Here is a 27390-nt window from a genome sequence, read left to right on the forward strand (position 1 = left end):
AAACACATGCACATGCACGGCAATTGTTCACGGGAATTACAACGGGAACATATGTTAAAAGCACCTGTCTTAATGACGTGATCATGTCTTAATGTTAAACAAGCATTTAGCATCAGTCTCAAACCAATAGCTGCTCGAAATGATGACGTTATAATCATTAGGTTTATTCACAAAAGTTATATTCAAATCATTATAATTGTACACTCGAAAGTGTTTTCCTCGAAATAGAGAATCTGTCGTTTCCGAGAAAGACTCATACGACACCAGGCTGAAGTGCCTGTTGCATCCTGAAGTGTTCCTTCCCTGACTGTAACTGCACTGACTGATGTGGAGCTTAATGTTGTGTACTTAATGAGAATATTTCCCCCAAATAGCAAATGAACATATCGACAGGGAAGTTTGTAGATGAAAGAAGCCAGTACTAACGCCTACAGTTACAACCTGCACACCGATACTCACTTAATCCATTCAGCATACATTTACATCCTGCTTGCCTATAGTAACAGCATATATTTAACTCCTGCTTGTCTATACTAGCAGCATATATTTACGTCATGCTTGCCTATACCAGCAGAGGGGCGGTCGGGTAGCCTAGTGGTTAAAGCGTTCGCTCGTCACGCCGAAGACCAGGGTTCGATTCCCGACATGGGTACAATGTTTGAAGCCCATTTCTGGTGTCCCCCGCCGTGATATTGCTGGAATATTGCTAAAAGCGGCGTTAAACCATACTCACTCACTCACTCACTCACTATACCAGCAGCATATATTTACCCCTGTTTGCCTATACTAGCAGCATATATTTACCCCTGCCTGCCCTTACTAGCAGCATATATTTATCCCTGCTTGCCTATACTAGCAGCATATATTTACCCGTTTGCCTATACTAGCAGCATAAATTTACCCCCGTTTGCCTATACTAGCAGCATATGTTTACCCCTGCCTGCCTTTACCAGCAGCATATATTCAATTCTGTTTGCATATACTAGCAGCATATATTTAACCCCTGCTTGCCTATACTAGCAGCATATATTTACTTACTGCTTGCCTATATTAGCAGCATATATTTACGTCCTGCTTGCCTATACTAAAGCATATATTTATCCCCTGCTTGCCTATACCAGCACCCTATATTTACGTCCTGCTTGCCTATATTAGTAGGATATATTTACGTCCTGCTTGAATATACTAAAGCATATATTTATCCCCGGCTTGCCTATACTAGCTGCATATAATAACCCCTGTCTGCCTGTACCAGCAGCATATGTTTATACCAGCCTATACCAGCAGCATATATTTACCCCCTGTTTGATTATAATAACAGCATATACTTACCCCTGGCTGTCTATACTACACCCTTATATTTACCCCCGCTTGCCTATAGTAATATATATTTACCCCCTGCTTCCCTATACTAGCAGCACATATTTATCACCCCATTGTATATATTGGCAGCATACATGTATAATTACCCCCTGCTTGCCTATACTAGCAGCATACATGTATATTTACCCCCTGCTTGCCTATACTAGACGTATACATTTACCTTCTGCTTGCTTATATTAACATCATATATCCCCCCCCCCCCTGCTTGCCTATACCAGCAACACCTATTTACGCCCCTGATTGTATATACTAGCAGCATATATTGACTTCCTGCTTGCCTATAGTAACATCATATATTTACCCCCTGCTTGCCTAAACAAGCACCATAATGTCACCTATTTACCCCTGCTTGCCAATACTAGCAGCATATATTAACCCCTGCTTGCCTATACCAGCAGCATATATTTACCCCTGCTTGCCCATACCAGCAGCATATATTTACCTCCTGCTTGCCTATACTATCAGCATATATTTATCCCTGCCTGCCTATACTAGCAGCACACATTTACCCCTGCTTGTCTATAGTAGCAGCATATATTTAACCCCTGCTTGCCTATACTAGCCGCATTTATTTACTCCCTGCTTGCCTATACCAGCAGCATATATTTACCCCCCGCTTACCTATACTAGCAGCACATATTTACCCCCTGCTTGCCTATACCAGCAGCATATATTTACTCCCTGCTTACCTATACTAACAGCATATATTTACCCCCCGCTTACCTATACTAGCAGCGCACACATTTACCCCCTGCTTGCCTATACTAGCAGCATATATTTACCCCCTGCTTGCCTATACTAGCAGCATATATATTACCCCTGTTTGCCTATAATAACATCATATCTTTACCCCTGACTGCCTATACCAGCAGCATATATTTACCCCCTGTTTGATTATAATAATTATAGAATAACCCACGTGGTACGAGTGATTACGGAAAATATGTCACGAGTGAAATTAATGTTTTAAGTTCCGAGCTTTAGCGAGGAACTTAAAACATTAATTTCACGAGTGACATATTTTCCGTAATCACTCGTACCGAGTGGGTTATTCTATTTATTACCCATATTCCTATTAAAGACATGTTTCAAGAAAAAAAAAATCAATTGTCGCCGATCAAGAATCAGCTGTTTTGAATCAATCCGCGTGTGAAAAAACACTGTCCATTCATTCCAACCGCATTACTCAATTAACGTGTTGTTACGCGTGAAAAATATAGTTCTGTTAAAAAAATGTAAAGATCACATTATTGCAGTTATATTTCTGTCCGATTTACACAGCGTACACTATTTAGCATTGATAAAGAAGACAGGTTTCCAAAAAGGTTCATCAGGTTTTTAAATCAAAGCTTGTTTTGACAAGATCTCGTCACTGACAGACAGCCCCCGTCGTGCATTGGCAGATACATATATTTCACATTGAGAAGAGGAAACATTTTTTATATGTCATTTGACAAAAATGCCAAAACCAATAACAACAACATAGACGGAATGTACAGAAGTCTTGTTTGTTAGAGAAAAGTTACGAAAAGAAGGTAAACTTTGAAAAGTACGATTGCTGTCACAGTGTCGGAATGAATGACCCGACTTGACCCAGATATGAGACAGCCGAAACCAGGAATGACAAGAGAACCGGCGTTACAGTTTAGTCCGGACAACACGTTTAATGAACATCGTGTGTGATTTGAGACAAGTGTCACTGATTGGAAACATGTGCATGTGGGATTTCAGGAGGATTTGTCAAACGCGGAGTGGACACAGTCAGATGACGGGAGTTTGTTGATATTTTGATGTGATTCATAATGGTCGAATACCTGTTGATAGACAATCACGGTATCTGGAGACTTGGTGCTAAGCTGTCCGCATTCACGGAGTTCATTTAGTTCAGTGTCGGACACAAGATCAGCTCGCTGGGGTAAGTTTTCTTTTCCTTGTATTTTTAATAATTATTTTTGTTTTGATTTCAAAACCTCTCCGAATTCAGCAAAGTGCATCGATTTCGCAACCAGATGCTGGTAATCATGTCGCTAAGGTAACTCTCTATGCTACCCTTGATCTGAATTCTGAACTGTCTGATGTGCATGCCGAAATGAAACATTTGCAAATGATGCAAATAATAATGTTTAGTTGCACCTTTCCTGTGTCATTAACCTCATAGTCATATTGTCCCCGGACGTCAGTCAGCCTGCATACCGCTCAGCGCCGTACTTTGCAGACGTCGCGGTTACGAAAAACGTATACATTGTATAAAAAAGTGTCACGTTCTTATTTCTTCACACAACGTTACAAAATTGTACGAAATAGTGTATCTTTATGATGTCTTTCGGAAAGTCTAAATGTTGTTGCAAAATGAATTTGTTTTTATTCTGATGCCATCGTTGAAAGTGTTAGTAGTCATATTTTTCGTGTTTTTCATTTGTGAACTAAGTTCATGTCAACTTCACAAGTTTGGTCTTTTTCATTTTGTTTTCATTTTCATTGGCAGTTATCGATGTCATCATCGTTCACAAAGGCAAACCTGTCTATACAAAGTCCGATTTTTGGATTCGGGGTGTCGAAAAATTCATCGAACAGCAAGCGCTCTAACACAGACGCAAACCAGGACTTGGTGGTGATGATCTTGGCGCCCTAGAGACAGTTTCTGGCAACATCACAATCTGAATCTTGGAACTTCAATCTGGCCATATGCAGTTTTGACAACAAAGACATTAAATGTGTTCAGAGGTTGAATTATACGAATAACTTTTTATGTCAGTCAGATCTCCGAGGTAATTTACTTTGACAGGTCTCAAATGGCCAGCCATATGTTTGTTTACAAACGGGGACGTAGTTTTGGTTTTTACTGTAAAATGAAAATCATGTGAAATAAATGAAAAAAATGATAATGTGAAATCATGTTGTGAATATGAAACTATGTGTCTTGTCTTAAAAATCTCGAATCAGTGAGATTGTAGCACGTAAAACATCTGAAGGGAAAGGCGTGGATTTGGGAATGAATGGGATGAGAAAAAAATAGTTCCGTTGTCCAATGAAAATTGATCTTTGTTCCACTGACCAATCTGCTTCGAGAATCACTAATTGCACACTGTGCAAATATCAAAAAGTTATTACACTGCATATTTGAGCCCATATGGGTAATAACAGCATATACTTACCCCTGCCTGTCTATACTACACATATATATTTACCTCCTGCTTGCCTATAGTAACGTCAAACACGAGGGCTATTATTTTCCGGATGCTCTAGCACTTAACGACAACAATCGCAGGTCAACAAGGCCCATGTAGAGGTTCTAACATAATGCATGTCTCATAGGACTTGAAGTGAAGCCTTCCCCTGTTAAGAGTCCGTGGATAACGCAACTTTGAGTATTGTAGAGTGACTAGAGATTGATTACTAAGGAGAAACATATAATGAGGATGGTACTACAGCTACAGCTATTACTAACTCTACTATTACAACTACGACTACCATCACTGCTCCTATTATTACTACGACTGCTACAACAACTACTTCTACCACTACTCTTACTACTACTACTACCACCACTACCACCATTATCACCACTACAACTGCTGCTACTACCACACCTACCACAACTACAACTACTACCACTGCCACTACTACTGCCACCACTACCACTACTACTAACGCTACCACTACCACTACCACTACCACTACCACTACTACTACCACTGCCTCTACTACTACTACTACTACTACTACTACTACTACTAACACTACTACTAACACTTCATCTACTACTACTACTACTACTACTACTACTACTACCACTACTACTACTTACATGTGAAACGTATTCCCATTTAAGGTATAAATTTCTCCCCATGTTGCAAGGTACTTTTAAAGACCGTCAGTTAATGATAAATTTGCTAAACTCTGAAAATCCTGACATGATCCATGCTGTTTCTGTATTCGTAAAACATGTCTTTAAAATAAGGAATGTGTAACTTGATTTAAAATCTGATCATGTACATCACGTGACAATGTCAATATCCAATCTGCATTGTACTATGGGCCTTGATGCCCAAAATACTGAATAAACTGTCTGTCTGTCTGACTACTACTGCAACTACCACAACTAGCACCACTACCACCACTACAACCACTACCACTACTACCACCACTACCACTAATACTACCACTACCACTAGCACGACTACTACCACTGCCTCTACTACTACTACTACTGCTACTACTGCCACCACCACCACCACTACCACCACCACCACCACCACTACCACTACCACTAACTCTACTAATACAACTACCACCACTACCACTACTACTACCTCTACCACTACACTACTACTACTACTACTACTATTACAACTACTACTACTAGCACTGCTTCCACTACTACTACTACTACTACTACTACTACTACTACTACTACCACTACTGCCACCACTACCACTACCACTGCCCCTACTACTACTACTAATACAACTACCACCACTACGACTACCACTACCAATGCCTCTACTTCTACTACCACCACTACCACTACCACCACCACTACCACAACTACTCCTACTGCAACTACTACCACTACCTCCAACACCAACGCCAACACCACTACCACTACCAATACCTGTACCACCACCACCATCACCACCACCGCCACTACCACTACCACTACTACTACTACTATCACTACCTGTACTACCACTACCACTACCACTACCACTACTACTATCACTACAGTGCCCAGAGGACAACACAGTCCTGGTACAATGGTGAGTCCCCCAAGCCTATACACATGGATGTTACGATCACGATAGCAAACGTTAGAAGTGCAGTCAGATGTACCCACAGCGACAAAACGAAACAAGTTAACAATTCAAACATATGTCGGCCAAATTCAACTATTTTACTTTGTGGAAAATGTTTCAAGCCGCAGAGGTCTTCAAGCACAGATATGGCTACTGATCCCGCTTGGATAGGCCTAGTGCCCTTGCAAAATTGTTTCGAAATATATATCTCCAAAGATGCCAAAACTTATCAAATGTCTTAGCTACGTCACAGTTAGACACTGATTTTTAGTATATTAGACTGTTCTTTTGACAATGATAGCAATTATCTTTGTAGTTTATCCAGATTCCCAATGGTTAACACTGACTCGATTGCCGAATGACAAGGGCGACGCCATGTTTGTTTATTAACACTGAAAGTAGTCCTTACTTGACCTTTGATATTTGCATTTCTATCCGCATATGACCCCATCGGATATCGTTTTTATCCTTTGGCTTTATCCTGCCGAGAAACCTACCCATTTTATAATAACGAACAATTTCGGTATTGAAACACTTACTACAATCAACACGAATATCACTAACCCACCTTTACAGATCTGGAAACGTCATAGAACAAACCGGATGACGTTACTGTTGAACATCAACATGACGTCACCTAACAACAGGCGTGATAATGGCCCGTCGTCAAGCAATATGAGGTCATTATCAAGTTACAGGGTCACGCTCATATTTGATAACATGCTGGCTGCTTATTGATAATTATATCCATTTAAGAATTAATATATGCTTTTTAGCTTTAATACATTCTTAGTTTTATCTCGAATCATATATCATTATCTTGTTGTGAAACGTTATTCGCATTCGCTAGTTTGACTAAGCAATTAAGCAAATATTCGTGGACCACATAATGATAAGCCGTAAGAATGCATATTGAGGATTCATTATATATTGACTACAAATTTAAAACATTGAGATACCTTCACTCAGCACTGGCGTCGTGGCTGATGGACAGTTGATCAGAATTCCCTCGTCCTTTGTACTGTGATCGTAAGTGCACCGGTTACACATCTGGGCAAACACGTCCAGTCTGGTGTCGCCCAATTCTGGACACTATTAGGAGTGAAACATGGCCTTCACAATAACCAGGATATCACCATGCGATAACGGGGACTGTGTTTGATCCACGCATGAGGTTTCCTGTTACACTTGAAACATATCAGACACACACAGGCGATCACAAGCAGCAAAGGTTTATATAGGGAAATCACAAATAGTATTAGCTCATGTATCACACTTTAATGTCCAAACAAATACAACTAAGGAATGGTCATCAACATACGCTCGCCATCATCTAATACACCACTAATTATATGAGGGATGGCCAAAATATGCTGAGTGCTACTCACTGTATGCTACAGCCTATCAGTTTGCATGTATTTACTACATTAGTGTACATGTTTCTGAGCTGCATTTCAGCTAAATACACAATCAAACATCAAGGTATTATCTGTTGATTGACATGTAGAAAATTGGTTTGTGGTGTTCCTTCCTTTGTCACTGTTTAGAAGTGGGCATCAGAATTCATGACGGAAGGAGAGAGATTTGAAGAGCTGGAATACATTCAACTGCAACTACAAAGGAAGATGTTGACAACATGCATGATGTGGTTATATACGATCGACGACCAGCCACACGTCACTTAGCCAATTCAGTTGACATCTCTCACGAGAATGCTAAGACCATTCTGATGCATGCACATTGCATCACACGGTGTTTCAGCACGCTGGGTTTCAAGGCTTCAGATTCCTGATTCGGGACGCCCCTGTTTCTCCATCTCTCCTGAGAGTTTACGTTGTTTTGAAGACAACCCAGCTGATTGTTACTGATCTATCTGTAACCATTGATTATATTGGATTCACCGCTATCAGCCGGAGACTAAGCTACAGTCAAAGCAGAGGACACTTTTAACGACTCCTCCAACGTCTTTTACATCAGCTGACACGGAGATGAATTTGGCTTTCTATGGTATGGTGGACTACCTCCCGAAAGGTCATATTAATTGCCAATATTATGTTCTATTGCTTATGCAAGTGGGTTAGACTATCAAGGATTAACGTTGTAGAAAACTCACTGAAGACGTGTTGTTTCAGTGGGCAATACATCTACGTACAACTCTGTAATGTCTGACTGTGTCTTTTCACCCGATTTGGTACCGTAAAATTTCCATCTTCCCGAACATGAAGGAAGTGTCTAGCTAGCAATATGCAAATGACGATGACGTCATTCCTGCTGTGGAGGGTCTTCTTCAACCCCAGAAGGAAGTACTCGATAATTATTGTCAGAAGAGTGTGGACTTTGTTGTAACATAATGAGCAACCAACCAATCCATCATCATGTCGGCTCAGAACTGTTCACTCTCTCGATCGAGGCATATTTCAATACTTACTTGAACAGACCATTTCAATTACGGAGCAATGAAAGAGAGACACATAAGTATGTTGTGTTTCTACACCAAAAGCGAGACTGCCATTCATTGATAGGTACTGAATATTGGCATCAGTAAAACTGTTAAGGCATAACAGTGACATAATTGTCCCGGAAATTCTAAGATGTTATATTCATTTATAACAAGGCCCGATAATCCGTGAAAGTAAAATTGTATTACAGTGACGGTCTTTCGTGAAGACAATATGTAGAGACAAGGGACCGCCTCATCGTTTTCATATTTAGATTTATGCAAAAATATTCAGAGTGACAAAACATCCCCACGAGTTTCAAATGCAAGAAGGATGACTTCAACTTTCAAATAGCAACTGTACCTTTATGTCGAGCACTATTCTAGTGGTTTCAGTTTTTGGTGTCTGCATTTTACAACTTTTAAAATAAAATCGACCATGCTCTTAAAAGAGCCCCACACGAGTCATGCTCAGAAGTTTGTGATCAGGGTTACAATGTTCCAGGTTTTGATATGGCGATCAGAACGTTTTGTGGTAAACATACCAAGGTCATTTTTTAATTTGACGCATCAGTGACAAAAAATGATGTGTGATGCAATTTCCTTGTTGAACTTGTACCATACGTTACCCTGTTCTTTCAGGTGAACACTTGACTTGCCGGAACACTTGCAACCGGCGGGACAGGACACGCTCGCCATACCTTTTTGCGAACGCCCAGTATCATCACTATATTTGATAGTGATTAATAAACACATGTTAATAAACACATGTTTATTGATAGGGTAAGAATTATTCAGTGGACTTATTAGCACAGACTTATTATTATGGAAATGGTTTTCTCGTTGAAATTTCCATATACTCAATATACTGTTGAGGGATAATATAAACAAGACACTTAGCCAGCATAACATACAGCCTTTATTGGTAAAATAATGATATTGACAATAAGGAAACAAATGTGATAAAATATATTTGTGATACTGAGCAAGGAAAACAGTTAATTTTTATTCCAAACAGAAACACATGATCGAACATTAACATCAACTTTGATAACGTTGTCATATCCATGTGTCTAACAGAGCAGATAAATGGATTTGACAAATGTAGAGATAGGTTTATTGTCCACCATATTGTACAGGTTTCTGTTTCGCTGACCTCTTCCTTACAACACACGACTGGGGTGATTCAGTATCTGTGTACATGGACATGCTTTGTCGGGAAACAAGGTCACGGTGATGGGTGGAACAACATACGCTGTGCAGTCCTGAATTGCAGATACACGGAAATTGATGTCCAACTGAATATGTATGTTCTTTTCAATAGTACAGTAACGTACAGTTATAACGAACTCAAGGGGAATACTAATTATAGTTCATTATAACCGTAGTTCGTTATACGCATATATACAGCATGACTACAGCAAAAAGTCGGGACCACAAAAGTAAGTTTGTAATATCGGTCAGTTCGTTATAACCGTAGTTTACTGTGTATGTGTCTGCGATAACTACGCTTGCATGGTACGGCTATTTCATCTGTACAAAGCACATAAGATTTAAATTGAATGATAAAATGTATGTAGGAAAATTCACACAGACCCGATGACGCGTAAGCCAACTTGGTACAAACATTGCAAGGAATGATATAAATATCAGTTAAAAAAGCAAAAAAAGAAGAGGTTCACTTTGCTCTTTCCATTATATATTTACAATGTTGTGTCTTGATTGCAAGTGTTCTGTACACAGCCTATTCTGGGAACACATCAATGTTGTATCTCCCCGTCATGTCAGGACCGCCTCTGTGGTCTAGTGGTATGGTCCACCCGGAGAGCGGAAGGTCAAGGGCCGCCTCATACCACAAGACGTTAAACGATGGTACTTTTTGTCACCCTGTCTGGCGCTCGGCATTAAGGGGCTAAAACAAGGACTGGTCGGCTCGGAGTCAGTAAACCTTTCTGAATGGGGTATCTATGTTCAACTGAGGCATGGTATCTCAGTGAGCTAGCACTATAAATCAGCATCAGTCCGGACTAGTACAAGCAGACACACACACACACACACACACACACGCACGCACGCACGCACGCACGCACGCACGCACGCACGCACGCACGCACGCACGCACACACACACACACACACACACACACACACACACACAAACACACACAAACACACACACACACACAAACACGTCACTAAAAAGTGAAAGTGCAATAATCGACGATAAACTTCCACCACCTTCATGTCAGTACTACGTGAAAGAACCATTGTACAGACGGTGAAAGTATAACGCTGAAGTCAGCAATATTCCAGATACGTTAACGTTGGTGTTGAACAGTCATACCATTTACTGAAATCAGAAGCAGCCATCCGATCCCCATGTAGGCTGTGTTCACGACATTTCAAAACGTTATTGTGACCTATTCTGATTTCAGAACGGCATATTGCATACTAATTTAATTGGAATATATTTTTAATTTGCAAAAGTTTTTTTTACGTCAATGACATCTTTGGAAATGCCTGCATTATGCTAGTTTTGTGTGCAATCTTTACATAGATCATCTTTACTCTATACGATGTCTGATGATGATCAGGTGATTTGAAATAGGGTTCAACGTCGCGTGCAAGATTGGTTCGATTATATAGTGACGTGCATGCATGTGTCAAGATTCGTGCAAGCGCTTTGAGATGGCATGCCGCAGTTTTGCATGAATGCCAAACTCCACCCAGACACACTATAATGACTCGAACTGACCAGTCCTTGTTTTATCCCTCAATGCCGAGTGTCAGACGCTGTCCAGGAGACCACAGGGGCGACAGATCAAACTAAGAATTGCATTATCAATAGACAGTGACATTAGTCAATGAAGGACCATTCCAAATAACTGATTACAATGCATGTGATAATTTGGAGTATATGTTGCAATCAACAGCATCAAATTCCCGTTTCCCTCTATCTGCAACGTCATAAACATCATCCTCCACACCCCCAGCTTCACCGGGACCCCCGCAGTTCCCATCAGGCGACTCAGACTGCACAGCCATGTGTGTCTGTGGCATGTCAGAATACCATTCTAGCTCACTGACAGGGGCATTGTCCATCTCGGTAACATTGTTGGACACAACATCCTCTGTCTGGGTGACACTGTGAAGTGAGAACAACGTAGACTGATGTCATATTAACAGTGGATTCACATTTAAAAACAAATATTAAATTAGTCCTATAATCGTCTCTGAGTATCGCAGATTTCGTAGTAGAAGTAACCAGCTATCACACGACTTATCAGTTCGAGTTACATGATACTGACGGGCCGATTGTTTGATGTCCCGAGGCCCAGGGATTTTTCTTTGAGACGAGATTATGTTCTTTTCAGCCACCGCTGCAAAACCAGATATTTTAAAAACTCAAAAAGCTTGAAGCCTAAATAAAACAAAACAAAAACCACCTTACAACCACATATTGTTTTTTTTGTTTTTTTGTGGCAGACAATTTCTAATTTGTCCAACAGTCTGAAGCATATTACTATTTTGTTGAAGGACTCTTTTCGATAAACACCCCACCCCCCAACACATCAACTAGTCAGTCCCTGAACATAAACACTTGGTTGACAATAATATGTTAGGTCGTTTAGGTATAAGATGGCACAAATGTGAATACAAAGTTATGCCCAGGTCATTCGTTGAGACGAGTTCAGATAATGTTGATGTCTGTTCATGAGGGAGAGAAAGTTTATTGCTACGTAGCTATCGCGGCAGATTGATACTTAGCCTGATAGGATGAAGATAATGCATAGAGGATGCCTCATAATATACTTTATTCAACTATTTTCAACGTCTGTCCCCTTTATTTAATGTCTATGCAATAATATTATTTAAATATGAAAGTGACCAGTCGTGAAACATGTCTTTAATCTCGTATTGTAGTCAGATTAGTCTAGTATATACAAAGTATGACAATGGAAGCCACCAAGGTGTAAATTCTTGTGGTGCTGTTTGATGCAGCACTCAGTGATATTTCAGCTACTTCCGAGCGACCTGTAAATATTTGAATATGTTACTTGTAAACAAATGGCCGATGTAATGCTCAATATCTCAGGCCGAGGAGGTATGATGAGACACAGGCCTCTACGCCACAGTGACTGACTACCACACTCGTCCCCATGTTAGTCGCTATGATGAGACTTGCACGGAGACCATTTGTGACCTGACATCCGGAAACAGCTGAATGTATCTCTCTCTCTCTCTCTCTCTCTCTCTCTCTCTCTCTCTCTCTCTCTCTCTCACTCTCTCTCACTCTCAGTCTCTCTCTCGCTCGCACTCTCTCTCTCTCGCTCCCTCTCTCTAACTCTCTCTTCTCTCACTCTCTCTCACTCTCTGTCTCTTTTCTCCCTCTCTCTCTCACTTTCTCTCTCACTCTCACTCTCTCTTTCTCTTCTCTTCTCTCCCTCTCTCTCTCACCTCACTCTCTCTCTCACTCTCACTCTTCTCTCAGTCTCTCTCTCTCACTCTCACTCTCTCTCTCTCATCTCTCTTCTCTCCTCTCTCTCTATCACGCTCTCTCTCCTCTCTTTCTTTCTCTCTCTCTCTCTCTCTTTCTCTCCCTCTCTCCTCTCTCTCCCTGTGTCTAACTCACCTTCTCTTTCTAAAACGTTGACGGTACTTGCAGCACAAAACCAGACAGATCATTACCATGACAACGACAGCTGATGTGAACAGCCCAACAGAAAGTCCCACTGTACCACCTGACAAAGAACAAAGTTTATTTGTATGAAAAACTTGATTCATTTCCTTGTCTTTAGTTTGTGAAGAACAGCCAACCAGGGATAACTGTCCATACTGAATTCTGAACTTGTATACTATCAATTATAGTATATGAATTCCGGTTCCCACCAGTAATACCCCCGTCAATGGACCAGCTTGCTCTCGAATGTTATGCTGAACTTCCTGGGGAGTATACAGTATAGCCATGTGGACAGATAATATATCAACTTTGTGAATCTGGTTAGTATTGCAGATTGACTATCGGACCCGTACTAGGAGTCACAGTCAGACATCCTGCAGACTACATAGTGTGGAGAGAATACCTACAACCAGGCTGCAGCACTCTGTACTAGGAGTCACAGTCAGACATCCTCCAGACTACATAGTGTGGAGAGAATACATGCAACCAGCCTGCAGCACTCCGTACTAGGAGTCGCAGTCAGACATCCTCCAGACATCCTCCAGACTACATGGTGTGGAGAGAATATATACAACCAGCTTGCAGCACTCTGTACTAGGAGTCACAGTCAGACATCCTCCAGACTGCATAGTGTGGAGAGAATACCTACAACCAGCCTGCAGCACTCCGTACTATGAGTCACAGTCAGACATCCTCCAGACTACACAGTGTGGAGAGAATACCTACAACCAGCCTGCAGCACTCCGTACTAGGAGTCACAGTCAGACATCCTCCAGACTACATAGTGTGGAGAGAATACGTCCAACTAGGCAGCAGTACTCAACGTTTCAGCAAGATACATTTCGAGTATCACAATGCGTCCATCACCTCAGTCTTTCCTGTCAAATTCAGCTGTTACAATCACTCACTACTGAAACACTCTGGTTGCCATACATATCAAGATAATATGCATTGCCATTTACAGATGTCCATATCAATCCCAAATTCACAGGAATACACGTTCTTGACTGAAACTCAGGATTGTTGTTCATAATATCTTCACTTAACAGGGACCCGTAAAGATCCGGGGCAGAAAAGTTCTTCAGCAACCCACGCTTGCCGTAAAAGGCGACTATTTGTCGTAAGAGGCGACTAACGGGGTCTGGTGGTCAGGTTCGCTGACTTGGTTGATGTATGTCATCGTATCACAACTGCGTGGATTCAAGCTCATATCAGTCACTGGATTGTCTGGTCCAGACACGATTATTTACAAACCGCTGTCATATAGCTAGAATATTGCTCAGGGCGGCGTTTAACAACAAACAAACAAAACAAAATCAGAAGTGTTATCATGCAAATGGGTTTTCCTCGAGCGTACCTTCTGTCGTTATGTTTAAAGCATAAACTCATAGTTAACAAATTTACCGAGAGTACAAATCTGATCGAAACGTGGCTATCCATGGTAGTAGCCTACAGGATAGTAATAATATAAAACCTAGCTGTAAAAAAACACCTACCCGATTTTCCATCACAGTCAGTCCCGTAGTGGGAGTCTACACATCCAGACACGCAGAAGGAGCCTAGCTGACAATATCCTCCACCACAACCACCTGGACATGCTGTACAGTTACCTCCTGGATTGTCACATGGTATGTTGCAGCTGGCGCTTTGATATCCTGGCACACACCCGTCAGTGCAGTTACCAGAACCATGGTTGAAACTATACATGTCTTGTTCTTACAGCTCTCACTACAAACTGAGCTGCACTTTTGATCGAAATACCCAGTGGCACACTCAGTGAGACAATGTCCAGTCGTGTTGTCACAGTCTGAACAGTGTTGATTATCAATACATGGACCAGCTGCAAGGAAAGATGCAGGTATGTATTCATAGTATATCATGAATGTGATTTAATGGATAATGATTATGATGTTTAATAAGAGTAATTCTGAGTATATACCTATACATTATACACTTTAACATCATATAGTTATTGTCGTGTCTTTAAACAAGCTACACATACGATCGTGATTAAGACAGGAATGGTGTTTATAGTTCACAATTATCATAATATCATTTGACTTTTCATTTATCAGGCAAATGACATTCCGCATATGAATCATAAAAGCATGCGACATTCACACATCAATCACAGACTCCCTGTTGTAGTGAATAAGTCATGATCAGTGGTTCGGCCAATACGCAGTAACGTTTAGGTTACTTTTTCATTAAGCAGTATTTTTTCTTCTTTTCCAATAAAGTCGTCACAATTTTTTTGGGGGTTGCATATTTGTGTCACAAAATATGCCAAATGAATTTTTCAACAAATATTAAAATAATCTATGCAAAACGATTCCTAAATCGGCCATGGCGGGACATGGGACTTTTAATTTTGTTTTCGTTTCACCCTGACAATTCATATTTTTAATACCTGGTAAAATCTCAAATTGCTAAAACATTATAAACTGGTCCCCTGCGTAGTTGCGCAGCCTGCTTTCTGTGGCGAAGCATTTGGGTCTTGAAAACAGACATTTTACGATAAACAGTAAATTATTTAATCATTGACGTTAAGCAGTTATATTTTGGTATTTTCCGTTAAGCATTTACAATAAAAAAAGATGATTTTTACATTTACGATAGTGTTTGAATGGTGTTTTACGTTAAGCATTAAAACCCATCAGTACCCTCATGTAATAACAATGCCTGACGCTTGCCACTGTGGGACAGGCTGGCATGGAGTAGGTGTAAGTGTAGGGTATCCATGTTAAACTGCGGCACTTTGTAGGGATACCTTTATGATAATTATAGTCGATTGTACGATTCCGACTATATCAAGAACATGTATTTATGAATTCCAATCAAATCGAAATGATACCAGGTGGTCACGAAAAAGTGAGCGTATCCTGCCCCACCTATGGCACGCATGACAAACACATGCAAAGTCAAGCCAATTATTCCCGGAAAAACACGGGAACATATAGTACAAGTTAAAATAGGGAATTGAATTCTTAGCAGGAATACGACTGGACTAGTACAAAGAGCCACATACAAGCATGACATTGTGCATGCATGTAGCTATATATGGACATAATCTTGACCTTAATCCCCGTTTCACCTCGGCTTATACGACAACCCTGCCTTCATTTATGTTACAATGTCCAACTACCACTTAGATATGTTAAAGTATGGATATTAGCAGACCAGATCAGCAATATTAGCAATGCAGTGTTTACCTTCAGTCGAAGCTAGCAAGGATGCTATCCACATCACCACGGGTACTATCATTCTGTTGACTGAAATTGATATAAAAGAACCAGTTTCCGTAACATACACAATGCAACAAGTAGATTAAAAGCAGAACAAGTGTTGACTGCACAAACTAAGATCAAAAACAAAGAATAAATATTCAGAAAACAATTGTAAAATTAGGCCAGCTGTGTGGCATGTATGTTCCCCAGGAAGCTGAGAATAAAATCAGGATGGACGCTGAGGATGACTTACATTATACTTACATTTTGTTCAGACTTATGCACGGATGTTTCCTGTTGCTACAAATGCAGACCCGCCGAATGTAACCCACGAGTCGCCTGTATCATGCTGGAGGGATGGTGGAAGTAGTGCTATCTTACATCAATCACCCTTTGTTCACAATCCCTTAAACTTATGTTTCCCTTTAAATAGTAGCATGCTCTTTACCAGGATGGTTGACGTGACCACTCTCTCGTGAACAGAAGGAAATATTATCATGCACAGGTGTTGAGCATTGTATCAATAAGTTGTTTGAAACCTTTCTGTCAGTTAATATTTGTTTTCCTTGTAATATTTTAACGCAAATATTTCTGTGAAGTGAAGTTTAAACAATTCCACATATGATATTTCATGAAATGAACTGTGACAGTTTCACAAATAAAGAACATACTTGACTTTAACCATATGTATGATCATGTCAAAGGATGTCAGTTTCCATCAATATGTGTTAGTTATCTGTGATTAAGAAGGGTTGCTATCGATGGTGTGCGTGAGGATCCCAGGCACGTGAGGGTCACTACAGCGTTGGGCATGCCTGGAACCTGATTGTTTTATTCTCCCGGATTATGTTTCACCTTGGTAGTAAAGGTCCAAGACATTTCATGCTTTCATAGCTTTCAATGTCACTGTATAAAAAGTCAACGCTATGGTAAAATCAGTTATGATTGTCGAAACAGATTCCACTGGGTGTAAAAGGCAAACGAGCGGTGAAAATTATGAGTGAATCATTGAAAATCAGTGATGCCACCAGGTACTCGCGAAAAGAGTAACATGTCCTGATATAACTTGAAGCGACAAAACACTTTCCATAATCATTGGATATATCTACTAAAAACAGATTCGATTGTACTATATCATGCTCGTGTTTTTAAATCACAATCAAACAGTGATGATACCAGGTGTTAGCGAAAAATTTAGCGTAAACTGCCCCATCTGTCATAAACACATGCAAAAACAAGTCAATTGTTCCATCAAACCCATCCACTCACCGGTGTATCTAGCTTTTGGGTGTCAGTGTCTATCTGTGAATATGTGATTTCTTAAAGCCACCGGGGCGATGTAGTTACGAGATGGTATGACCTGCTTCAGCATTTTACTTGGAAACATACAGGGTTTGTCGTCCACATGCCCCTGTACATGGTCCGTATATTCTGACACTTATGTGACCATTAGACTTTAACGACTTAAAGTCCAAGGTGATGTTGGTCTTAGATGTTTACTAGTAGCTAATAAGGGAGGGAAATGCAAGGTGATATCTTTCTTAGATGTTAACTAGTAACTAATTAGGGAGGAACCTTGAACATTGAACATGGCATTCACGAGGGATCCAACTGTGTACAACTACTTGTGATGCCTTAGACGACGGGGCTGGCCGTGACATCCGTATTGCTGATGACATTATAATCACTGAGGTACGTTTTGTGAACCTTCAATTCAACACACCTTAACTATTAAGATATAGCATTACATAAAGAAATGAGGCTCATTAAGAGTAATAGGAATACATCTGATTCCCGTTGATGTTAGAGATCCATCGAGTTGAAATGATTAAACAACACAAGCACTTATTTCGTTATTTTCCCGTTTCAGGTTTGTGATTTAGTAGGGCGGTTTCATAAACAATAATGTTGGTGTCAGTGGCTCGCGTCCTTACATAATTTACAATTCAAAATAACTACACGGAAACTGAAACCAGAGATGTAAGGTTGTCGTTTGTTAGACACAGATACACAAATCCTTTCTTGAGTGAATGCATCGTCGTATATATACGTAAGCCCAAGAACATGAAAGTGTGTTCGATTGTTGCGTTGACCCAGTCCTTCATAACTCCGCAATGAGCAGTATTCAGGGTGTATCAGGCGTGTATGTAAATTGTGGAGACTGGACCAGAGGTTGATATCATGAGCAAATATACGACGACCAATTCACCAAGAGTCACTGATCATCAAGGCGCCACAATTCGCTGTGAAGCGTTGCGTCTCTTGTTTTGGTTCGAATCCGGGTTCACCCCGATTATGTGTCTAGTTTTGTCAGCACCATGCTCGTGGGTTTCACCAAAGTGAAGTAACCGTCTGAAACCTGCATTACTTCTGGCTTTCTTCCAAGATCAAGCTGACACGCCGTGATATAACTGAAATACTGTTAAAATCGACGCTAAACCCAACTCACCCATTCACCAACTCAACCATCAAAGTAAATCAACTCACAGATTAACATCTAGTCTCTGAAATTAACATATCTTGCAGAAATGAGTTTTAAATTATCTTAATAAATAAAAAAAGGAGCCCAGATACACTATTCTGTGATCTAGACTTGCCAGACATTATAGACATGCATGGACTGTATTGGCTTTATTTGTATCAGGACTCACAGTCACGGTGAATGTCTATTATCCCGAAATACATTCACAAGGAACATGGGAGTGAAAATGTAACTCTCATCAAACTGTAAATACATGGTGGTGAATATTGAGGACTGCCATAGCTTCAGTGTTATCTAGGTCGGGTGAACAACAGACACACGTCCCTCAGTGCATGCAGTATGCATCCTGACACTGCAGATATGAAAGCCTAACGCACAGTTCAAGCCAAACGCCTTAGCACATGTCAAGGCTGTTATCGTCATTTCCTTGATGTGGTTAGGGTCATCAGGGGTTGAAGGTAGCTGACATTTTGACAAACAAAACAGAAAGGCAATCATTGCATATTATATACATTTTGTTTCTAATTATTATTCATGATGTCTTAGTTAGTTCAGGCTGTGGGTAAGGGTAATCTCTGATAAATAAACTAACTTGTCCATGTTGAACTAACGTTACCCCCTTCATGTAATAGTCGCGACCACATTGTTTTCTCGAGAATTAATTTGGGTATGGTGACACGAATCAACCAAACATGCTCCATTAAGGGACTCGTTCGACCATAGGTTGCTAGGGCCCTATTGCAACCAGGGATATGCATTTGTGGACTTTGGATAAAACCTTCTTATTCAATGTCGAGCCCAACAACACACTCAACAGCGTAGTGAATGAGAACAGTTAATGCATGAACACAATGCGGACAGAACACAACATCAACAGACGAGGGTATGCCTGTGTAGCGATACATGTAGACAGGTTGAGCAGGACGCATTCTGTGCACAACTAGGAGGAAACTATAACCGTTTTCGACGTAATAAGCGACCCGCTCTAAAAAGCGCCCACGGCGATATTCGCTAATATATTGGCTAGTGAACAATCTCAATCACCCCTACGATCAATGTAAACAAGACTTATTTATTTGTGTATAATACGCACTCGTGTGTTTTAAGCATCCTTAATTATGGGCAATTATGTCCTGGAAAAATATATAGATATCGTATATCTATGTCGTATATAAACATTTCAGGCTGTCAGCATAAACCATGAAATTTACGAACTTTCAACTCCGCAAAATAATATTCCAATAAGAGCCCCCTATTTCTAATTTTGAGAGCGCCCTAAGCGCCTATTACGTCGAATACGGTAACTATCAACTGTACAATTAACCTAAATCTGGCTTGGAGTTGTAGTGTTACAACTTCCTCAATGATGTTTACGTGAGTGACCAACAACACATTGGTCACTCTGGTTGTTGGTGTGGCTTAGAGCTTATGTGGTGTAGGGTAGAACAGGGTGTGTGTGGGAGGGAGTTATGGAGGTGAGGGAGATGTCAGTTAATGTTAAGTCGGTGTGGTACACAACAGAGAAGATTTGGGTGGTGTAGGGTAGAACAGGGTGTTTGTGGGAGAGAGTTATGGAGGTGAAGAAGATGTCAGTTAGAGTTAGGTCGATGTGGTACACGGCAGAGAAGGTTTGGGACAGAGCTATTTTGAGATGGGGTTTGGCGGTGAGGGCTAAAGCTGGTACATATGAAACATATGAGACGGTTTCATTGGTCTCCTTTATGTCTAGTTCTGGTGGGTGAATAGGGAATTGACTATTTGTTGTTTATTGAACGATATCCGATCATCGATAGGCCTGAAGCTTAAGTTAAACTCATTGGCCAAATGACCTTGTTTTACCAATCCGAGCAGAAATTCCAATTCCTATGCATAACGAAACAAATTTGCAAGAAGGAAGGCACAATTGGTGTCCATGGGGATGCCTGCTTCTTGCCTTAGTGTCCTACCACCACATGTTACGTAAAGGTAATGAACGTGGAAGTCCAGCATTTAACAAAATTGTTTTCTCAGAAAACTTCAATTTATGACAAATTATCCTGAACCTCTGAAGACACGTAACGGTATCTGTGGTCTCTTCGTTTTATAACAAAAGCTCCACGGATCAAGGAACGAAGTTTTTCCCAGCCTCAGGTTTGTCATGTGGGATTGTGGTGTATAAAGTTGAAAAAATCAAATGTATTGACAGAACAGCATTTATTATTTTCTGAGATTGCATAAAGTCAACAAATCTTTGAGAATGCACATGTTTTTAGTTTCAATACTTTCTGTGAATATAAAGAAAATCGTTCTTGGCTATATTAAGGATTATGGCTTGTTCTTGAAACAGGGATTTGGTGGTACATTTGCTGAAAATAAATATCATAACATATGATAACATATCCTTGATACATGTATCAGTAGGCGACCCGTGAAGATCCGGTGTAGAATAGGTCTTCAAAAACCCATGTCGCCGTAAAAACGACGTAAGAGGCGACTAACGAGATCGGGGTGGTCAGGCTCACTTGACTTGGTTGATGCATCGCAACATATCCCAATTGTGTACATCGATGCTCATGATGTCAATCACTGGATTGTCTGGTCCAGACTCGATTATTTACAGATCGCCGTCATATAGCTCGAATATTGCTGAGAGCGGCGTTCAACAACAAACCAACAAACCGACAGCCAAAGCATCCAACTTATTGACCTGTAAAGGTTTTGGTTTGGTAAAACTCCTTTCAACAAATAACACGTCACCTTACTTGATTCATATCTGTGTAAAGGAACATGCTTTGTCCAGAAACAAGGCCAAGCTGGCGGGTAACAGAATATGAATATGCGCTGTACAGTCTTGAATTGCAGATACACGGAAATTAATAGACAATTATTAATGTTTTTTTTACAAATAGTTCCTTGAGTCGGCAAATGAGTCGCAACATACACACATGTATACACTATTTCCAGAGAATAAATGATTGAAAAACACTGTATAACCAGTAGACGCGTGAACGTCTAACGCTGCAGTCAGAAATATTCCGACCCGTGAAGATTCGGGGTATAATAGGTCTTCAGCAACCCATGCCTGCCAAAAAAGGCGACTAACGGGATCGGGTGGTCAGGCTCGCTGACTTGGTTGATGCATGTCATCGATCCCAATTGCATATATCAATCACTGGATTGCCTGGTCCAGATTCGATTTTTTACAGACCGCCGTCACATAGCTTGAGTATTGCTGATTGTTGCGTAATACAACAAACAAAGCAAACCTGACTCGCTGGGGAATCGAACCACCGTCTTCCGCTTTCCGCGCAGACGTTCAATCGAGGAATAATATTTTGTCAACAATTGACGTTTCGGAAATATTCGATTTCAATCCAGATGAGGGGCACGGGTGGCCCAGACGTCTGAGTCGCCGCACTTTGCTGTGCAGAGTTGCATCCCTTTGGCACGCCAGAAACCTATGATTGTGGCTTCGAGGTCCGGTTCCCCCCAATTATGTTTCTTGGTTTGTCAGCATAATACCCGTGCTCGTGGGTTTCACCAAAGTGGTCAACGTCAAAGACCTGTATCACTTCGGGCTTTCCTCCATATTCAGATTACACGCCTTGATATAACTGGGATACTGTTAAAATCGGCGTTAAACCCAACTCACTCACTCTAAGCACGTGATATTTTGGAGTATATGTTGTCAAAGACAGAAGCAAGTTCCCGCCTGCCTACATCTGCAACGTCATAAACATCATCCGCTCCACCACCAGCTCCACTTCCTCTTCCACAGTTTCCATCAGGTGACCCACAATGCATGGCCATGTCTTTCAGTGGTGTCTCAGAATACCATTCCAGCTCCAGAACAGGGGCATCGCCGGTCTCGTCAACAGAGTTGCACACGACGTCCTCTGTCTGGGTGACACTGTGGAGTAAGAAGAATGAAAACGTATGTCATTAACTGTGGACATCCTTTTCAACATGAGCACGAGAATAGCCGAATAATGGTTTCTGAGACTTACGGATTGGGTTGTAGGAGTGATCAGCCATACAACGACTTATGCATAAGTGAGTGAGTGAGTTGGGTTTAACGCCGCTTTTAACAGTATTCCAGTTATATCGTATCGTGTCAGCTTAATGTGGGAGGGAAGCCCGAAGTAATGCAGGTCTCAGGCGTGTACCACTTCGGTGAAACCCACGAGTACGGGTATGGTGCTGACAAACCTAGAAACATAATCAGGGCGAACTGGGATTCGAACCCACAATCATAGGTTTCTGGCGTGCCCAAAGGACGCAACTCTGCACAGCGAATTGCACCATTATTAGTTTGTTGTAATGAAGTGCAAATAATGCACAATGGGGGGGCTGATTTTATGATCAACATCTCACGCCGCAAGACACACTCCCCCACGTCACAGGCACATTGATCTCCATGTTGGATTTGGATTAAATGTTTTGGCCATTATTATATTTAGCGGGCTTCATTTAAGTTGTAAAGGGAAGTAACTAGTTTTGTTGTCAGCATCGCTTTGTGCAAGAGAGTGGGCTGTTACAGGGGACTGTGGAGGATATAACACGTTGATTATTTAGTTAAATACAAAACTTGTAACCGAAGACATTACTAATGTGACCATGTGTTTACAGTTTTGCTTCAAAATATGAGTATATTTCACTGACGTTTCTGCCTTGTATTACAGTCAATCAAGCCGCCAGGACTACTTCAGTATTTGAGGCAACGGCACCCTTCAACTTCGAACAAGTGTTAGAACATGTGACTAGAATAAACCCGACGAAGCTTCAGAATGATATGGCGTCCTCAATCCTCGAAACCCACACTTGATGTTAGTCATTTGTTATGAACAGCATGGTACAGTGGCCAGCTGTGACTGGAATATTGCTGGCAGTATTGATAACTGTGTCTCAGTCACTCACTCACTCACCTTTTTTGTCTGAAGCGTTGGCGATATTTGCAGCACACAACCAGGAACACCATCACCAGGAAGCTGACAGCTGCCCCGGACACTCCCACTGTAGCACATGACAGAAGCAAGTCATCACACTGAATTGTGAACATGTATAATACTAATTATATTATATAAATACGAAGCGTGTGACACAATAGTGAGTGAGTTGGGTTTAACGCGGCTTTTAACAGTATTCCAGTTATATCACGGCGTGTCAGCTTAATGTGATGGGGAAGCCCGAAGTGATGAAACCAATGAGCACGGGTATGGTGCTGACAGACCTAGAAACATAATCGGGGTGAACCCGGATTCGAACCCACACTCATAGGTTTCTGTGGTGCCCAACTCTGCACAGCAAATCGCGGCGCCTTAGACGACTGGGACACCCGTGCCCCCCGTGACACAATAGGAATAGTGTATCCCACCGTTGTTTACTCATGGCAGAGGATCGATGTGTTCACGAATGTCACATTCAACTCTCTAGGGAGTTTACAGTATGGCCTTGAGGAAAGTAAATTATCAATAAAAGCAGGCACCAATACATCCAGATTTACGACCATACCCGTAGTAGGAGTGTACACATCCAGATATCGAGACTACTGTATTTTGGAGAGAGAGAGAGACAGACAGAGAGAGAGAGAGCGCGCGAGAGAGAGGGGAGAGGAGAGAGAGAGGAGAGAGAGAGAGAGAGAGAGAGTTTGTATATCTCAACGTTTCAACAGGGCAGTGACACTTTTTTGGGTATCATACGGGGATCATGACTTTCTCTCAGATCCAGCTTGTATCAAGATACTATATATGATACCTCAATGATTGGAATCATTCATTAACATGAATACACGTTCTTGACCGGAGATGATCAATGGTGTTGATAATATATTGATGTATGTGTGATAACTTGAAAACAGACGACCGTCTCACTCAGCCGGTTTCAGCAATACCGACACATTAAGCAACTTTACCGACAGGATAATCTACAATTTCTTATCGCCACATGAATATCGATCATATGAATAGTAATTCTATTAAAACCTTTTGTAAAACTATCCCGACCATCACAGCCAGTCCCGTAGTAGGAGTCTACACATCCAGACACACAGGAGGAGCCCAGCTGACAATATCCTCCATCACAACCACCTGGACATGCTGTACAGTTACCTCCTGGACTGTCACATGGTATGTTGCAGCCAATGCCTTGGTATCCTGGCACACAGCCCTCAGTGCAGTTAGCGCTACCATGGCTTGAGGTCACACATGTATTATTCCTACAGTTCTTGCTGCAGGTAGAGTTGCATTTAGGTCCGTAATACCCCGTGTCACACTCAGTGAGGCAATCCACAGGCATTCCTTTCTTGCATGGGCCAGCTGAAAGTCAAGATGCAGGTAACTATATGTAGTATTGGAAATAAGGTTTTCTATCATACCTCCATGTCAGAATGATGAGATCTGATTAGTCAACATAAACTTGATAAAATACTTCGTAACCAGCAATGGAGGGAAATAAATTTCTCAATAAATCCTGTTTACCCCGCCACGAGCAAGACCCCATATAACCCTCGTGCTCCTGCTACAAATGATCCTTGTTGCACGGGTGGCACGGGTGGCCCAGGCGCCCTGCAATTCCCACTTGGACATTACTGTTTCGTGAACAGAACGATAAAGAGGACTGGTTATACCTTAACAAATACATTCTAATATTAACAGCTCAGTGAGCATTTAATGCATGCTATTTAAGATGGTTGATGAAAATGGCAGGGCTGAGTATATACCTATACTCTGTACATGAACAACTACATACTGATCGGCATTATTGGTAACCAAGCTACAAATACGATCACGATAATGACAGGAATGTTTGTTTGTTTGTTTGTTCTTTAACGCAAAACTCCAGTTATATGACGGCGGTCTGTAAATAATCGAGTATGGGCCAGACAATCCAGTGATTGATATCATGAGCATCGATCCACGCTATTGGGATACGATGACATGCATCAACCAAGTCAACGAGCCTGACCACCCGATCCCATTCGTCGCCTCTTACGACAAGCACAGTCGCCTTTTATGGCAAACATGGGTTGCTGACAACCTATTCTCCTCGGATCTCCCCAGGAATGACTTACATAGTTCAAGATTAGTAATATCATTTCAACTTGACGTTTCTCTACTCGTACTTTTTTCAGGCTAGTGATACGTCACAGTGAAAAATTAAAGCATTTGACACCCAGAGGGTAATTACCGACTTTGAACGTTTTTACCTAGTACACAGAGCCACAGACAAACATATGCATGCACATCGCTATATAAGTGAAAACAATCTTGAACATACTCCGCATTTTACGTCACCTCATACAACAATCCTGTCGCCATTAATACCACAATGCTAAAGTATGGATATTACCAAATATTAAGACCAGATCAGCAATATTAGCAATAGAATGTAATACTTCAGCTTTCCAATAGACGACTTTCCCTTCGTGTCGAGCAATACTCCAGCAGCTAAAGCCTCTGGTGGTTGCATTTAAAACAATTGAGATACAATCGAGCATATTTATTCTACCAAGAATTCAATAAGCGTCTTACGACTCTTGCTCGAAAAGTTGATTGATCAAAGTTACAACATTCAATGCCTAATGGAACCTTTCAAAAAAGATTTCAGGAAGACACGTGGAGGATATTACCAAATGTGATGCATCAGTGACAAAAATGATGTCCGATACAATTCCTTATTTTGACTATGTATCATATGTTCCCATGTTTCTTCAGGTGAACAATTTACTTGCCAGTGCATGTGTTTGTGACGAATGCTACTGGTGGGGCAGAATACGCTCACCTATTCCTAACACGTGGTAACATCACTGTTTGATAGTAATTCATAAGCACATGGTCATGCCATAGTCAGAATCGTACAATCGACTCTGCTTTGAGAAGACATTAATATTGAAGATATAAAGGGTTTCGTCACTTTTATTTACCTTCAGTAGCAATTACCAAGCATGCTATCCACATCATCAACGAGGCAGCCATTATGTTGACTGAAACTGATGTGAAACAACAAATAAGTGATAAAAAACATTTCCCGTTGACATACTCAATGAAACAAGACGATGTATAGCATAACAACAAGGTTGGAAAGTAGTGGAAGGACGTCAGCGTTGTAGTTTCCAGTTATACTGCATTATATTGTCATACAGCTACTTTTACGTGTATACGTTTACAAACCGTCCGTCCTTTGAGACGCTGTCCGTCATGTGTAGTAAAGTTGCTGACTGACGCCCACAGCGACATGCCACCTGTCATGCATGTAAGTCCCAGCTTCATTAGAGATAGATGAGCATAAGGAAAACTCAATTTATTCATGTTCTTTCAAATGAAATTGTATTATATCCATGGAATTGTCCAATCAGAATGTTGTACGTACTTCTGTAAATGTATTCCTCATAATGTATACAACTGTATG

The 27390-nt window shown here is 41.0% G+C and overlaps 1 pseudogene; it reads right to left on the minus strand.

Annotated features, from left to right (window-relative positions):
- Positions 1-11504: 11504 nt before the first annotated feature.
- LOC139461324 (multiple epidermal growth factor-like domains protein 10) lies at positions 11505-26957 on the minus strand (annotated as a pseudogene).
- Positions 26958-27390: the final 433 nt, after the last annotated feature.

This window comes from Haliotis cracherodii, unplaced genomic scaffold (genome assembly GCF_022045235.1).
Source record: "Haliotis cracherodii isolate W230 unplaced genomic scaffold, xgHalCrac1.p SCAF_14, whole genome shotgun sequence".
NCBI lineage: Eukaryota > Metazoa > Mollusca > Gastropoda > Lepetellida > Haliotidae > Haliotis > Haliotis cracherodii.